We start from the raw sequence: 16537 nt of genomic DNA, 5'->3' as shown, positions 1-16537 counted from the left end.
TTACAGTTTGTTACAGAGTTATTTCTACATAATAAATTGCAATAAAAGTCTAATAATAACAAGTATATAAAAATAATAGGAAATGAACATCTGATGAAGCTCCTAAACAATCTAAAAATATAAGAGATAAGCTTCTTTGGAAAAATTAAAATTTGTATATGACATGCCACTTATCAAATAGGTTACACATACAGATAAGCAGTGTTTGGGCACTTGCTGGATGCAATTGTTGTGATTTTTTTTCAAGACTTCTTTCATGGATCCCAAAAAATAATAATAATTTGTATATCCCAGAAAGTCTCCAAAAGTTGCTTTGAAAACTCAACAATATAAGCCAGAAAAAACTATCCACACAATCACACAGTCCCTGTGAGATGTAGAAAATTCATATGATGGCTGGTCTGTTACTTTTGCACTGTAAACCAAATATATGACAAACAGTCTCTAGAGCCAAGTGGATTTGCACAGGCACAATGACATAAAAAATAAATACTACCAGCATCACTGTAAAAAACAAAAGGGAGTGGAAAAGCCACCATTCAAAGGAATCCATCATATGTGTCATTGTAATCAGTTGAAATTGCCAGTAGAACCAGTGGAAATTGTTGATCATTTGTTTGATATCCATCATTGTCTTAGCAATGTCCAGATGATAAACCTAACAGTAAAAAAAAAAGACTTTTAAAATGATTTAGTCAACATATTTATGAAAGCAAAAATATATTAGATGAAAATTCAGAAAAATTAGAGATGAGAGATATGTAACGTATATGAGAACATACACTCTATGTTTCCTAGTCAGCAATTCATTTTATTATGGGGTTTTTGAGAAGGTTATGATTACACCCTATAATAAACTACACAAGGCCAGTTTTTAGCCCATAATGTTACCATTGTATCCATTTTAATAAACAGATTGAGAATAATGTGATAATTACCAGAATTTAGCTTGGATTTATCAAGAACAAATCTTACCCATAATTCATTTTTAATCAGAAAATTTCCTCAATGGTTTGTGAGAAATGTATACCTGGACATCAGCAAAATATTTGACAAACTACCTCATGATGTGTTTATCACACTGTAGTTAAGTATAAAATGAACACCCTGATAGATATGGATACACAGTAGCTCAAAATTCAGACTCAACGAGTACTCATCAATGGTTCCAGTTATCAACTGAAAGAATATAGGCTATTACAATTGTCAATCTTGGGTTCTCTAATTTTCAATAATTTCATTAATGATTTGGATGAAAAAAATAGAGAAAATGCTTATCAAATGTGCAGATTATATAGAATTGTAGGTGACCACTAATACTATAGAACAGTGGTTCTCATCCCTTTCTTTACCACAGACGCTCTTTAAATACCTTTTGTGTGTCATAGACCACCAAGACTTAACTCAAGATTTAAATAACATTTCTCCAACCCTTTGCAGACCCTCCCCCAAGGGGACCATGGATACAGGTTGGGAATCGGTGCTTTAGAAGATAGTAATGTAGTTCAAAACAAATTTTGATAGGTTGGAGAAATGGATTGAAAGTAAAAAAGAAAAAAAATTAATAAGACAACTGCAAAATTTTTCACTTAGGAACATTCAAATGTACAGCTATACTGTAAGTTGGGACCTTCCTGTTTTTGTAGAAGAATTAGAACAGTGGTTGATTATAAAACAAAAAAAAGGGTATGATATGATAGCAAAGAATAGAAATGCAATTTTAGACTGTGTCAACAGAAGCACTGTAGTCTCTTCTCAACAACTCTAGACAAAAAGCAAATACAAACAGGTATTCATGGATACCAAGTTCTGATAACTGAATTTATTATACAAAAATTAATGAAGCTGTTAGAAAAATATTTCAGGAATTACTGTTATCAAATGCTGGTCCCATTTATAATGAAATCAGAGTTTAAATTCTTGTCCTTTTTGTATTTAAAAAGGATTTTGTACAATAGCAATAGCACCTAAACTTATATACCCTTTCACAGTGCTTTACAGCCCTCTTTAAGCAGTTTGCAGAGTCAGCATATTGCCCCAAAAATCTGGGTCCTTATTTACTGACCTTGCCAGTCAGAATCAAACTGCTGGCAGTCAGCACAATTAGTCTACCATACTGCATTTTTAACAATTGCGCTACCACACCTCAAATAAGGTTTAATGCTACTCTCTTTTGAAATGGTTTATGTGATTTTCATTGATCCTTGTTTTTGAGTAGGCAAATGTGGTTCCAGCCTTTTTGTTTCTTGTGAGAATTGATTCTCCCAAGTGTAATTTCCAAATCACAGTAAGTAATCATTCCACTTTATACTACTTACATTACTTTATGCTAAAAGCAAGAATTCCAACAGATTAGAAAATGGCAACAAAGTCAGAAGGGGATTAGAAACTAAGTTTTATAATGAAAAAGTGAAGGAGGGAAGTAGTTCTAGTCCTGAGAAAAGTAGACTGGGAAAGAAATGACAGTACTATCCAAGTACCTGAAAGGAAGTCACAGAGATCAATACCTCTTCTCCCTCATGTCCTTCCCAGCACATGAAATGGTAGTCTTGTTTATTGTTGTTAGTTGCGAAGTCGTGTCAAACCCATCACAATCCCATGGACAACATTCCTCCAGGCCTTCCTGTCCTCTACCATCTTCTGGAGCCCATTTAAGTTCACACCTACTGCTTCAGTGACTCCATCCAACCACCTGAAACTCTGTTGTCCCCTTCTTCTATTGCCCTCAATCTTTCCCAGCATTAGGCTATTCTCCAGTGAGTCCTTCCATCTCATTAGGTGGCCAAAGTACTTGAGTTTCAACTTCAGGATCTGGCCTTCTAAAGAGCAGTCAGGGTTGATCTCCTCTGACCAGTTTGATCACCTTGCAATTCAGGGGACTCGCAGGAGTCTTCTCCAGCACCATAGTTCAAAGGCCTCAATTCTTTGGCGCTCAACCTTTCTTATGGTCCAACTTTCACAGTCATACATTGCAAGTGGGAAAACCATGGCCTTGACTATACATACTTTTGTTGGCAGGGTGATGTCTCTGCTTTTTAGTATGCTGTCTAGATTTGCTATAGCTTTCCTCCCCAGGAGCAAGTATCTTTTAATTTCTTGGCTGCAGTCCCTATATGAGGTGATCTTGGAGCCCAGGAAGATAACATCTGTCACTACCTCCATTTCTTCCCCATCTATTTGCCAGGAATTGAGAGGGCCGGATGCCATGATCTTGGTTTAGTTTCAAGCCAACTTTTGCACTCTCCTTCTTCACCTGCATCAAGAGGCTCTTTAGTTCCTCTTCACTTTCTGGCATTAGAGTGGTATCATCTGCATATCTTGGGCTGTTGATATTTCTCCCGGCAATCTTAATTCCAACTTTTGATTCATCTAGCCTTGCCTTTCTCATGATGTGCTCTGCATATAAATTAAATAGGCAGGGTGACAGAATACAGCCTTGCCAGACTCCTTTCACAATTTTGAATCAATCAGTGGTTCCGTGTCCAGTTCTCACTGTTGCTTCTTGACCCGCATATAGGTTTCTCAAGAGACAAATAAGATGGTCTGGTACTCCCATCTCTTTAAGAACTTGCCACTATTTGTTGTGATCCACACAATCAAAGGCTTTAGCATAGTCAATGAAGCAGAAGTAGATGTTTTTCTGGAACTCCCTAGCTTTCTCCATGATTCAGCGTATGTTGGCAATTTGATCTCTAGTTCCTCTGCCTCTTCAAAATCCTGCCTATACTTCTGGTAGTTCTCGATCCACATACTGCTGGAGTCTAGCTTGTAGGATTTTAAGCATAACTTTCTAATCATAATTTTACTATGTGAAATGAGTGCAATGGTGCGATAGTTTGAACATTCTTTGGCATTGCCTTTCTTTGGAAATGGAATGTAAACTGATCTTTTGCAATCCTGTGGCCACTGTTGAGTTTTCCAAATTTGCTGGCAAATTGAGTATAGCACTTTTACTGCATCGTCTTTTAAGATTTTGAATAGATCAGCTGGAATACCGTCACCTCCACTAGCTCTTTTGTTGCTCAGCTTTCCTAAAGCTCATTTCACTTCACATTCTAGGATGTCTGGCTCGAAGTCAGTGATCACCCCATTGTGGTTATCAGGGATGCTAAGCTCATTCTTGTATAGTTCTTCTGTGTAATTTTGCCACCTCTTCTTAATCTCTTCTGTCTCTGTTAGGTCCCTGCCATTTTGGTCCTTTTATCATGCCCATCTTTGCATGAAACATTCCCTTCATGTCTCCAATTTTCTTGAAGAGATCTCTGGTTCTCCCTATTCTATTGTTTTCTTCTATTTCTTTGCACTGTTCGTTTAAGATGGCATTCTTATCTCTTCTAGCTACTCTCTGGAATTCTTCATTCAATTGGGTGTATCTTTCTCTTTCTCTCTTGCCTTTTGCCTCTCTTTTTTCCTCAGCTATTTGCAAAGCTTCCTCAGACAGCCATTTTGCTTTCTTGCATTTCTTTTTCTTTGGGATGATTTTAGTTGCTATCTCTTGTACAATGTTGCGAACCTCCGTCCATAGTTCTTCAGGCACTCTGTCTATCAGATCTAATTCCTTAAATCTATTTGTCACCTCTACTGTATATTCATCTTGTTATAGAAATATAAATTCTTAACGAACAATAGGAATCAATTATGCAGAGTGATGGTGGTCTTTCCTTTACTGGATATGTTCAAGCAGAGGCTAGCTAGTACCTTTCTGGGATGTTTACTATGGAATGCTGCACAGAAGAGAGGGAATGTCCTAAGCAGACCTTTCCAGCCCTACAATTTAACCAACCCAAAATTTCATTTATTTACAAATCTTTATTTTTTTTTCTATCTTTTATAACTTGATGGCAGCTTATACCAAACTAGTATGGGGATGTTTGCCACCTTGACTTCTTGCATTTGTAAAAATAGTAAAGGATATAAATGAAGAATTTAAAGAATAAAATAAATAATTAAATATTTTGGTAGGTTAATGTGCTAACACCCATTTTTGTTCACTTGATTCTTTCACTGACACCTTTCTTTGCATGTTAACATTAAACTTCATTAGCGTAGCATAAGCATTTCTGTGATGAAAGCATGTTTTATTAGATTATGTTAATACTATAATCTTATTCCAACCCATCCCATTCATATTTAATTCTAAATTTATGTATTTATAGTAAGTTGTACTGTGGTTCTCCCAAATATTTTAGAAGTACTTTGCCAGTGCCTGCTTAGAATTTCCTAATACATTTTAATAAGAGACCAACATTCTATGCCACACAAGCAACTTGGAAATTAATTTCTAAGCAAAGTGCTTATTGTCTAATAAGCAGAAAAGATATTTAAAAATTACAGGGACAGGTGGAATGAGAAAATGTTTGCTGGGATATTAATGGGCAAGGACTAGTACAATGGTCAGATTATTGCAGGAAGAAGGAATGCTGTTGGTTGTTATTAGATTGTGGCCTCATTTAAATATCGACAATGGTTTTACTAACAGTCTTTCCTGTGAGAAAGTTTGTTGTTGTTGTTAGTTGCAAAGTCATGTCCAATCCATCGCAACCCCATGGACAACGTTCCTCCAGGTCTTCCTGCCCTCTACCATCTTCTGAAGTCCATTTAAGCTCACACCTACTGCTTCAGTGACTCCAGCCGCCTCATTCTCTGTTGTCCCCTTGTTCTATTGCCCTCAATCTTTCCCAGCATCAGACTCTTCTCCAGTGAGTCCTTACTTTTCATTAGGTGGCCAAAGTACTTGAGTTTCAACTTCAGGATCTGGCCTTCTAAAGAGCAGTCACGGTTGATCTCCTCTATAACTGACTGGTTTGATCACCTTGCAGTCCAGGGGACTCGCAGGAGTCTTCTCCAGCACCATAGTTCAAAGGCCTCAATTCTTTGGCGCTCAACCTTTCTTATGGTCCAACTTTCACAGTCATACATTGCAAGTGGGAAAACCATGGCCTGGACTATACGCACTTTTGTTGGCAGGATGATGTCTCTGCTTTTTAATATGCTGTCTAGATTTGCCATAGCTTTCCTCCCCAGGAGCAAGCATCTTTTAATTTCTTGGCTGCAGTCCCCATTTGGGGTTATCTTGGAGCCCAGGAAAATAAAATCTGTCACTACTTCCATTTCTTCCCCATCTATTTGCCAGGAATTGAGAGGGCCGGATGCCATGATCTTGGTTTTCTTAATGTTTAGTTTCAAGCTAACTTTTGCACTATCCTTCTTCACCCGCATCAAGAGGTTCTTTAGTTCCTCTTCACTTTCTGGCATTAGAGTGGTATCATCTGCATATCTTAGGTTGTTGATATTTCTCCTGGCAATCTTAATTCCAACTTTTGATTCATCTAGCCTGCCTTTCTCATGATGTGCTCTGCATATAAATTAAATAGGCAGAGCGACAGAATACAGCCTTGCCGTACTCCTTTCCCAATTTTGGTTCCGTGTCCAGTGGTTCCGTGTCCAGTTCTCACTGTTGCTTCTTGACCCGCATATAGGTTTCTCAAGAGACAAATAAGATGGTCTGGTACTCCCATCTCTTTAAGAACTTGCCACAATTTGTTGTGATCCACACAATCAAAGGCTTTAGCATAGTCAATGAAGCAGAAGTAGATGTTTTCTGGAACTCCCTAGCTTTCTCCATGATTCAGCGTATGTTGGCAATTTGATCTCTAGTTCCTCTGCCTCTTCAAAATCCTGCCTGTACTTCTGGTAGTTCTCGATCCACATACTGCTGGAGTCTAGCTTGTAGGATTTTAAGCATAACTCTACTAAGCATAATTTTACTATGTGAAATGAGTGCAATGGTGCGACAGTTTGAACATTCTTTGGCATTGCCTTTCTTTGGAATTGGAATGTAAACTGGCCTTTTCCAATCCTGTGGCCACTGTTGAGAAAGGTACTACTGATCAATGAATGCTGGTGAATGAGAAAACTATCCAGGAATTCAGTCTGCTGACCTTGTCTGAGAATTGAAAAGATGAGACAAAGAAAGTCTCATATCCTCCTGGATTCACAACGTAGCATCACATTAGACCTGAAGATGGAGACTCTGCAGCAATCTATTCTTCACCAGCTATTCTATCCTGTTTTAAATATATGGCATCATGGGGTAGAAAGGTTTTTGGATATGTGGCTGTAAAAGGTAGAAAAGTAAATCTGCTGGAATTTTTCAGTGACCGTTCCTATTCTTGGGAGGGTAGCTTCAGAAAATAATCTCTGGAAATTTGTTCTTGATATTATGGCTGCTTGTAATATTCCCTAAACGTTCATCTTGTTCCTCACATTATTTAATATGCACAAAAAGTTCTAGGAAGAGTTCATTTGAGAAAAGATAAAGATTCAATATGAAATTACTGCTCATTCTCACCTTTCCTTATCCCTTTCCCCCAAAATCCAACATCTTAAACTAGCATGTGATGTTGGTAATGAAAGCAGTGAAGCTGAAACCCAAACAAAGCAGAGACACTCTTATGATTTGACAAGGCAAATCAAGAAATAGGGATTATAACTGTGAAGACTATACCAAGATTCTGTGGGAAGTCAGCCCCCAGAGAAAGAAATATTAAAAGGGCAGAAAAATATAGTTCCTCAAAGGATCTTAAAGAGGCAGAAAAGCATGCCCAGTTTTTTTTAATATCCCAAGTTTCCCTCCCTCAAGCAGAAACCAGCTCTGTAGAAATGCAGATGTAAACCATTCAGGAAAGTTGAAGCTAGAAGATTAAGAAGACAAAGACACCTAAAATCTACCTACCCCACCCAAACTCTAAGACAGGACATAATAGGATTAACCCCAGATGCCAAAGGGCATACTCAGACTCAGATCAAAGTTCATGCCACAGGAACAAATATGTGTGGAGCCTAAAAGAATGCAAATGATCAGCTGTCTGAAAGCAATATAAATCCTTCCACTCCCTACCATGTAGTCAGAGCTGAAGAAGCTTCTTGGATGAGAAGCGAAATATCTTCAAACAAAAACAAGTAAGTCCAGTTGCCTCCTGAAAAGCACATTTGGGACTCGCCTCACAAGGCAGGAAATAGGAGGAAGAAGGACTAGTAGATACATTCACCGTCTTGAGTTATTTTTTAAAATAACAAAGACAGGATAAAAATAAATTTAGTCTATATTTCTTTGTTGGGAAAAGGCTCCTTTACAGATTTATATTCTGTTTGTGCAGGAATCTTTTCATTGCCTTCTATCATATCCCTCTTCCCCAAGGTAATTAGTTGAATTGATATCTTTCCTGCCTGACCTTCATCAATTACAAATTTCAGATTATAAGGCAAAGAAATAAAATTTAAAATCTATTAAAATAGGAAGTACATTTAAATTAAATATCATTAAAATAAATTCAGCTACGAGTTAAAAGATTGATGAAACAGATGTAGATAGCATAAGGAATCTTCTCACACTGTGAGAAAATCCAGTATTAAGGCAACCAACAACAGACAAGCCTCTCCCAAACTGGCATTAAGATAAAATCAGGGAGGAGGGAAACATGTTCAGACAAAGCAGAGACACTCTTATGATTTGAAAGGCAAATCAAGAAATAGGATTATAGCTGTGAAGACTATCCCAAGATTCATTTTCTCTAGGATAATCTAGCAGCAGCAAAATTAATATTTATACCTGAGCCTGTTTTAAGAAATGTCAGATCTTGCCACACTGATAAAGACTATTATATCGTGTCAAATTATTACAAAATGCTCTACCTCAGGGGTCCCCAACCCCTGGGCCGTGGCCCAATACCAGGCCACGACCTGTTTGAAACTGGACCATAGAGAAATGGGCAAGCATGCACACACAAAGCTCCACTCCATGGGAGCTTGCTCACGTGCATGCGCCTGCCACTCACAAGCCTCCCCCCCCCCAGCGCCAGGCCAGGTTGCCCAGCTGGAAAGGTTGGGGACTGCTGCTCTACCTGATAATACTTCTGAACAATGTTTAGAATATATAGCAAAATCAGAGCAGAGTAACCAGAGCCTGACTGGTTGATTATAATTGATAAAGCACCACATAACTGAAAACTAGATTATTTGAAACATTATATCTTGTACTCCTGCTGAAGTACTCCTTTCAGCTTCAAACCATCAGAAAAACATCTGGTGGAATTACAACAGAAAGCCTTCTTAGGGCCTCTCATGACTTGCCTCTTACCACAGTTAAAAGTGCTAAAAGCAGTTAAAAGTGATTGCTCATGCTGATCTATGGGCAGAGAGTTTAATGGAACCTCCAGCCTACTTTGCCATTGGTGGTTGCTATGGCTTTGGCAGCTGATCCGTTCAGTAGAATGGGGTAAGGCTCCCCAGTAAAGGAGAACCATGAGTCTAGCCACCTGTCAAAACCATCTATCAAAATAGCAATGTTGGGATTGGCAGCTGGTTTTTCTCTAGGACAGTGGTTCTCAACCTTTTTAATGCCACGACCCCCCCCAACCGGTCGTAAGTCGAGGACTACTCAACCGGTCGTAAGTCAAGGACTACTCAACTGGTGCAGCACCGTTTGCAGAATGTGACTTTTGGTGGGCTCAGCAGGGCAGAGACAGCCTGGACAATTCCTATTGGCTTTTGAAAGCCAATAGAATTAGACTCTATTCAAGAGAGTCTATTCTATTGGCTTTCAAAAGCCAATAGAATAAAAGGGAGTAGCACAGCTAAGGAAAAGGGGGAAAAAAATGGCGGACTGTGTTGTTTGGCGACCCCCATGAAATGGTCGTTCGACCCCAAATGGGGTCCCAACCCACAGGTTGAGAACCACTGCTCTAGGATGTGATGTTGAGAAAGGGGAAATGCAACAAAGCCAGTGGGTTAACTAATGGCTTAGTTCAGTATGCTCTACATAACCCTAGACTCTCCATCAAAACAACTGCATTTTTTTCTTACTGTCTTCAGTCAGCAAAAACTTATGTCAACATAAACTTTTACTGCAACTCAGCAAACAAGGCCGGGCAGTGTTGCATGATATTTTCATATACTGTAATTGTTGTATTCCCTGTCATCCAGTCATCCCTCTCAGAAAAGGGAAAAAACAAACAATTGTTCTATAGCAGTGATAGCGAAACTTTTAGAGACCGAGTGTCCAAACTGCAACCCAAACCCCATTTATTTATCACCATGTGCTGGGTAGGCGTGACCGACTGGGTAGGTGTGGCCACAGTGGTCCCAGCCGACTAGGTGGGCATGGCCGCAGTGAATATGGCTACCTCGATGATGCTTGGGAGGGACACCTGTGGGGGCTGGGCAGAGTTGGGGGAGATCCAGGGGGTCTCTGGGAGGTGGAGTGGTGGGCCAGAGGCTCATCCTGCAGGGTGAGGTGAGGTGAGGCAGGATGGCTGTGCGAATTGCTGTGGGGCAAAGCAAGACGGGGCAGGGGCCGGAGCAGCTGCTGCCTGACACCATCGGTCCCCACGCACACAGAGGCCAGCGAGCGCATGGGGACCAACAATGTCTGTCAGCAGCTACCGCCTGCTGGCTGTCCTACATCATGGCAGCCCCATCGGTGTGGGCGGAGACAGCTCCTGGATGGCCAGAAAGGAGTCCTCAGATAGGGCCCTGTCTACAAGGTGGCTCTGACGGAGGCGGCGACTGCTGCTCCTCCTGTTGCTCTGAGCCCTTTGACTGGCCAACCACACAGGAAAGCAGGAGGCGGTGGCGGTAATCTCTGCATCGCCAAGCCGGCCAGCAGCAGATCTGGAAGCAAAGCTGTGCAGCCCATACTCGCGCTGGTGGAGGCAGCGGTGGGGGAAGGTGAGCTGTGGTGCCGGTCCCTCTGCTCTACTCCATAGTCATCCCAGGAGTCCCCCTCCCCCCAAAAAAACCCTGATTTGAAGAAATAAAAAAATTCTCAACAACTGTATTTCCTGTGAAGAGGAAGGACCACACAGATACAGAATAGGCAGTACTTGTGACAAGGATTAGGTGCAAAAAAGCCAATGCAATCATAGGCTGTATCAATAGAGGGACAGCATCAAGATCACAAGAAGTAATACTATACTGCACTGGAGAGGCCACACTTTGAGTAATGCATCCACTTCCAAATTCCTAGATGCTGAGAGAGAGAAGAAGAAAAAACATTAGACAACCATTTGTCTGGGATGGAATAAGAAAATATGCCTTGGGCAGGAGGTTGAACCACAAGTCCTTCCAGTCCTATGATTTTATTATTTTGCGAACACAAAATAAAAGTGCAGTCCTGCTTGTCTGAAATATCTGCTGGAAGAAAAGGGTTGTTTATAGGCCTAAGTCAGAAAACAATCTATGGGTTGCTAAGAGTCAACACATAATCAATCAATCATAGGCCTACCAATCTCCTTTGAGGTCATGGAGATAAGGGAGGTGAAGTGGAGGACAAAAACTCAAATAGGGCCCAAAAGAAAAGCACAGTCCCTTTCACCAAGAAAAGCAATTGTGTGTGTGTATCGGGGATGGGAGGGGGAGTGCAAAAACTTTTAGTGTCTGCGTGACTCCACTAGTCTCCTTTTGTTTCTATTTTTTTCTTCCTATTTTTTCCTGTTTCGGTTTACTCTCAGAACATTTCTAAAGCACTTGCTGTCTCTGCTGTTTTCATTCAAGATGAGAAAAAAATTTCCCCATCCCAAGTTAGCTCTTATTGGAGCTTACCTAGAAAAGATAAAGTTGAGGTTGCTTCTCTGCCTCATTTCTGAGATTAGCAGTTGTGATAGCAAATTTAATTCCAGTAGTTTTCTGATGATTTCAAAATGGATGGAGAACATCTTAATTTGGCAACCAGGAAAGATTAGAAGCAAAAAAAGAGGTCTGAGTATTTTTAGCTGATAACATTGGTGACAGGTTTTATTATTTTCTTGCCTTTGGAATGGATTTTTAATACACTTTCATGTGATTCAAACTTTATTCCAAGAATATTTGTTAGTCACTTGATCACCATCTAGTGGTGGGAATGTGGCAAAAAAGCACTATAAGACTTACAAATTAGTATTGTCCCATATCGAGAATAAAATTAATCATGCTGCTTTTTTATTTAACTCCAAGATACTTTTTTACAGTAAAAGCTAAGAATTGCTACAAGCCTATGCAAAGCAAGTTGCTTGCCACTTCAGAATATTCAAGCAAAAGAAAGGAAAAGCTGCAGATGGAAGTCTAAACCAATCTAAGAATAATTGATCTCTTATACTTCAGTTCTTCTAGATTGGAATATAATTTTTAAAAGTACTATAGTATATAGCAGTGATGGTGAACCTTTTAGAGACCGAGTGCCCAAACTGCAACCCAAAACCCATTTATGCATCATCGAGTGCCAGGTGGGTGTGGCCCATTGGGTGGGCGTGGCTCAGTGGTAACGGCAGACTGGGTGGGACTAAAAAGTTCAATCAATTAATTCCAATCTTGAAGATCTTTTTTTTTCCTGCGAGAAGTTGAAATTGACTGACTGATTGAACCTTATTTAACCTTTTTTTTTTTTTTTTTTTTTTTTGCACACAGCCGCGGAGGCCTAAAGCAAAAAGGTTTTATAAAACCCAGCTGAAGCCCTAGGACTGGAGTGATAGTGCACGTGCCCACAGAGAGGGCTGTGAGTGCCGCCTCTGGCACCCGTTCCATAGGTTTGCCACCACTGGTATATAGTTCAATATTTGTATGGATGTATTTTTACTAGTTTTGGTAGATAGTTAACAAAGCTAGGAAATACTGGGACCAGATATGTATCTTAATCCATAAAATTCTTATGATAAATATGCAACTGAAACTAGAGGTTTCCCTTTTATGTTTGATGGATAAACAGATTAAAAGGAAATATGGGAGTTTGTTTCTATATATGACAGCAGCAGCAAGACTCTTGTATGCACAAAAATGGAGGGACATACAAATTACTATCACAGAAAAAGGATGGTAAAGTTAATGGAATTAGCTAATAAGGCTAAATTGACCACTCTGATTAAAGAAAAGTCTTTTTCTACCTTTATGTCGATTTGGAAATCACTGTTGGACTTCTTGCTAGGAACTGAAAGAAATGAAAACTTAATTTTGGGGATTTGGTGATCAGAATTGTTTATGATCATAGGAATACTGTTATTGTTGATTTTAAAGTAAGAGGTTTAATGTATTTTATATCTGTACCTGTACCAAAGAAAGTGGGAAATTATTTTATCCTTTCCCCCTTTTTTATTTTTTTTCTTTCTCTTTGCACACCTGGTTCTTCTTTAACTTTTCTTTTCCCCAGTCCTGTCTTTTTATCATTTATCTTTTCTAAAACTTAATAAAATTATTTGTAAAAAGTTTTTGTCTGGATTGTAGTTTACCTCTTCCTCCCCACTTGTTTTACATTAAACATAATGTAATTGTCATACACCTTTCACACAAATGACATACTGTAATTGTCATACAAAACAAAACTATTTAGGCTTGAATTACATACAGAACTTGCTAGCTACCGGTAGTTGAATCACATAATCTATAGTGACCATCAAATACCTGATCTATTTTTTATTCTTAACTGTCTGCTTGCAGCTGAAAGGTTATCAACAACTAGCAAGGCATTAATCAAGACTGGTAAATGGCATTTGATTTGATTGGTCATTAATTCTACAAGACTAATACTGGGAATTTTTATTGTAAATCACACATTATATGAACAGAGCTGCACTCTTGTGGTTGTGAAAGCTGTAAACATTACAACTAAACATGAGGTGGTTATATCCAAATTTATCTGGGTACATATAAAGAATATAAAGAAAAATATACAGAGAATATAAAACTTAAAGGGAAAATAAGTATAGCTTATTCTTCAATTCTACTAAGTAGCATGGATGGCATAGGATTACACACAAATAAACAAAACAGCTGCATAGAGCTTCTAGACAAGTAATAGCAGTTTTTCACTTATTGCTTTAGAGCTGTCTTACTCTGAGGGAAGAAATTTAAATAGTATTTACATATTGGTTGGGAGAAGGAAGGAAGGAAGGAAATGAAGGAAGGGGGAAATTTAAATAATAATTACGTATTTGGTGGGCGAAGTAGTTTATCACTGAAGCTTCCTTCTATGCTTGTATTCTTGATCTTTTAAGGGAATGGACACAGCAGTACAAAGAAAATATGCAGAACTACAAAGGGCAAAAGATGAAAGCAAAAAGATTAATAATTAATAATAAAGAGTGTTAATTATTCATAAGTGGGCTCATGTCTACAGCTTAGACATTTTTTCTGAGAGTACTAAGACTCATGCCATACAGTCCCAGCATCTAATTCTTAAAGTGCCTTTTGATTTATAGTCTATAGACTATGTCTGTATAATGGAAAATAAAGTTTGCTTTCCTGGATTTGCTCAATTTCTCAACACTTTTATCTTCTCACTACTTAGATCAGTAACCAGTTATATGTCCAACTTTGGAAAGCAAAATAAATGTACTAATGTTAAAAGCAACCTGCAATATCAAAGTGGTTGAGGTTTTTTGGGGACAAGGAGTGTCTTTAAATTCATGTTGACTCCTGATAACTGCCTGAACTAGTCCTTGCAGTTTTCATGGCAGAATTTTTCAGAAGTGATTTATCATTGTCATCTTCCTGGGGCTAAGAGAGAGAGACTTGGGCTAAAGGCTTGGGACCTGAGGTAAGAATTAGAACTCAGTCTTCCTGTGTTTAGTCTGGTGCCTACAGCAAATTGGCTGTCATGGATCATACAAATCTTAGAGAGTGTTGAGCCTTTGTACTATTAATAGCTAAGTTAAGAAAAATCTGATCTGATATAGAAATATTGACAAGAGGTTCAATGAACATGAGAACTGAGTTGTGTGTTTATGTATACAACATTTGGTATACACAGCCATCAATATTTGTTGAGTGTAGTTGTAGCTCATATTCCCCTTCCTGGCACAGAGACTCCATATTTGTAGGACAGTTTGTCTCCAATTAACTCTTTTCATCTATATGATCTAACAGAATTGGTTTGTTCCATGACATATCAATTAAGCATTATAGGTCCTGAAACATGCTTGACTTGCCTACTGAAAAGCTTCCCTCAACATTTGATTGGCCCCAACTCTGCCAGCCCTCAGAAGGCTGAATTCCTGCCTCCTCTCCGAGATGCAGGCCCAGGATTGTAGATGAGCTTGTTGTACTATATGACTTGTATTCTGGCCCCTAGACATATACTTTATTTTACTGTTTTATTACTGTATCATTTCCCTTTATATTCAGTTTTGTCAACACCATTAGCTGCCATGAATTGCCAATGGAATGAAGAAATAATCTTTACAAGAATCACTTGCTCCCCAGCTATATGATCAAGAGGGAAATTCCACCTCTTTATTACATGGCCTCTGAAGCCATCCCATTTATTTTTTATCTGTTCCCTCCTCTCAGAAGGATGGGGCAGGGAGCTGACTTGACAGACTTCCGTGGAAAAAAAAAATCATTAAGTTAAGGCTCTGTACATCTGAGCAGGGTTGTTACAACAATTCCATTATACCCACAAGAGTAATCATTTGGTCATAAAAGCCTCCTGTCCTGAAGCTTCCTTTCACCACCCCCATCCTCAGAAAGGTAGAAACATCCTCTTGGAGGGTGAGGAGAAGGGCCACCCTCAGGCCTTGCTAATTAGAAAGGACATTGCTTGCCTCTTGAAGCTATACTGCCCTGGCTCTTTGCAGCTGCTTATTCCTCTTAGTGGCCCCAGCCAGAACTAACCCTCCAGTCCTAGCCATTCAACTTTTAGTTGTGGATCATGCCTCCCTTGGCAGGGTTGACCACCTTCCAGCTTGTCTTTTACCTTCCTCTATTCCTGCTTCTAGTGTGTCTGAAGTTTGCCTTGCTACCCTGAGATTGTTGTAGGTCACGCACTCTTTCTACCCCCTCAGACTGACTGCTCCTGAAGTTCCAGGCCTTTGAGGCCTATAGCTTGAATCCTCAGAGACTAGACACTCTAGGATTTGTAGCTTAAGGGAGAGAGAAAAGCACACTACCCTATAGGACAATGTCTTTCATGCAGATGTGTACTGCAGATCCTGGGGTATTTACAAAGAAACTTTTCCCAAGAAATATAATACAGAACAATTGAAAAAGCAGCATGCAAGCTAAAATGGGCAATCAATGCTCTGTGAGTATATCTTTGAGGTCAGAAATTCTGTGATAATTGGCCATCAACTATGAAAGATATTAATGCATGACTGATCAGATGGCATCGGACAGTACAATGTACCAATTTAATATCATACATCAAGCTGGACAGCAAAACATTATTACTCTCAGAAATTCTAACTGTGGTATGGTAAAGACAGTAAGATTACATTAACCTAATTTAAAAAGAAATATTTTTTTTCTTAAAGGAGTATGTGGAAGAGCAGGCTTTTTAGAAAAATTGCAGGCACTTTTGCTGCCTCCCACCCCTCCCATTTGAGCCTTTTTCCCAGTGTCAGCACAGTGGAATTGTCAATAAAGCTGCAACCTAGAAAGAGGCATGGGAAGAGATGTGTGTTTTAGAAGCTCTGCAGCCACCAGCAATAGTAAATAGTGCAAAGCTGAATCGAAAAAGGGTTTTTTTTTTTCCAAAGGGTTCAAAGGAAAAAGGATACAGGCAGAACAAGTA

The 16537-nt window shown here is 39.2% G+C and overlaps 1 long non-coding RNA gene across 1 annotated transcript; it reads right to left on the bottom strand.

The window, feature by feature from the left end:
• Window positions 1-211: 211 nt before the first annotated feature.
• On the bottom strand, window positions 212-16004 carry LOC120316003. The gene is made up of 3 exons (XR_005558839.1): window positions 15722-16004; window positions 13955-14057; window positions 212-658 (listed from the first exon to the last, which is right to left on the bottom strand). It is a non-coding gene; the product is annotated as an uncharacterized LOC120316003 (long non-coding RNA).
• Window positions 16005-16537: the final 533 nt, after the last annotated feature.

Source organism: Crotalus tigris, unplaced genomic scaffold, assembly GCF_016545835.1.
Source record: "Crotalus tigris isolate CLP2741 ecotype Arizona unplaced genomic scaffold, ASM1654583v1 scf7180000019200.1136910, whole genome shotgun sequence".
In the NCBI taxonomy this organism is placed as follows: Eukaryota; Metazoa; Chordata; class Lepidosauria; order Squamata; family Viperidae; genus Crotalus; species Crotalus tigris.
This window is presented reverse-complemented; position numbering and strand designations above follow the sequence as displayed.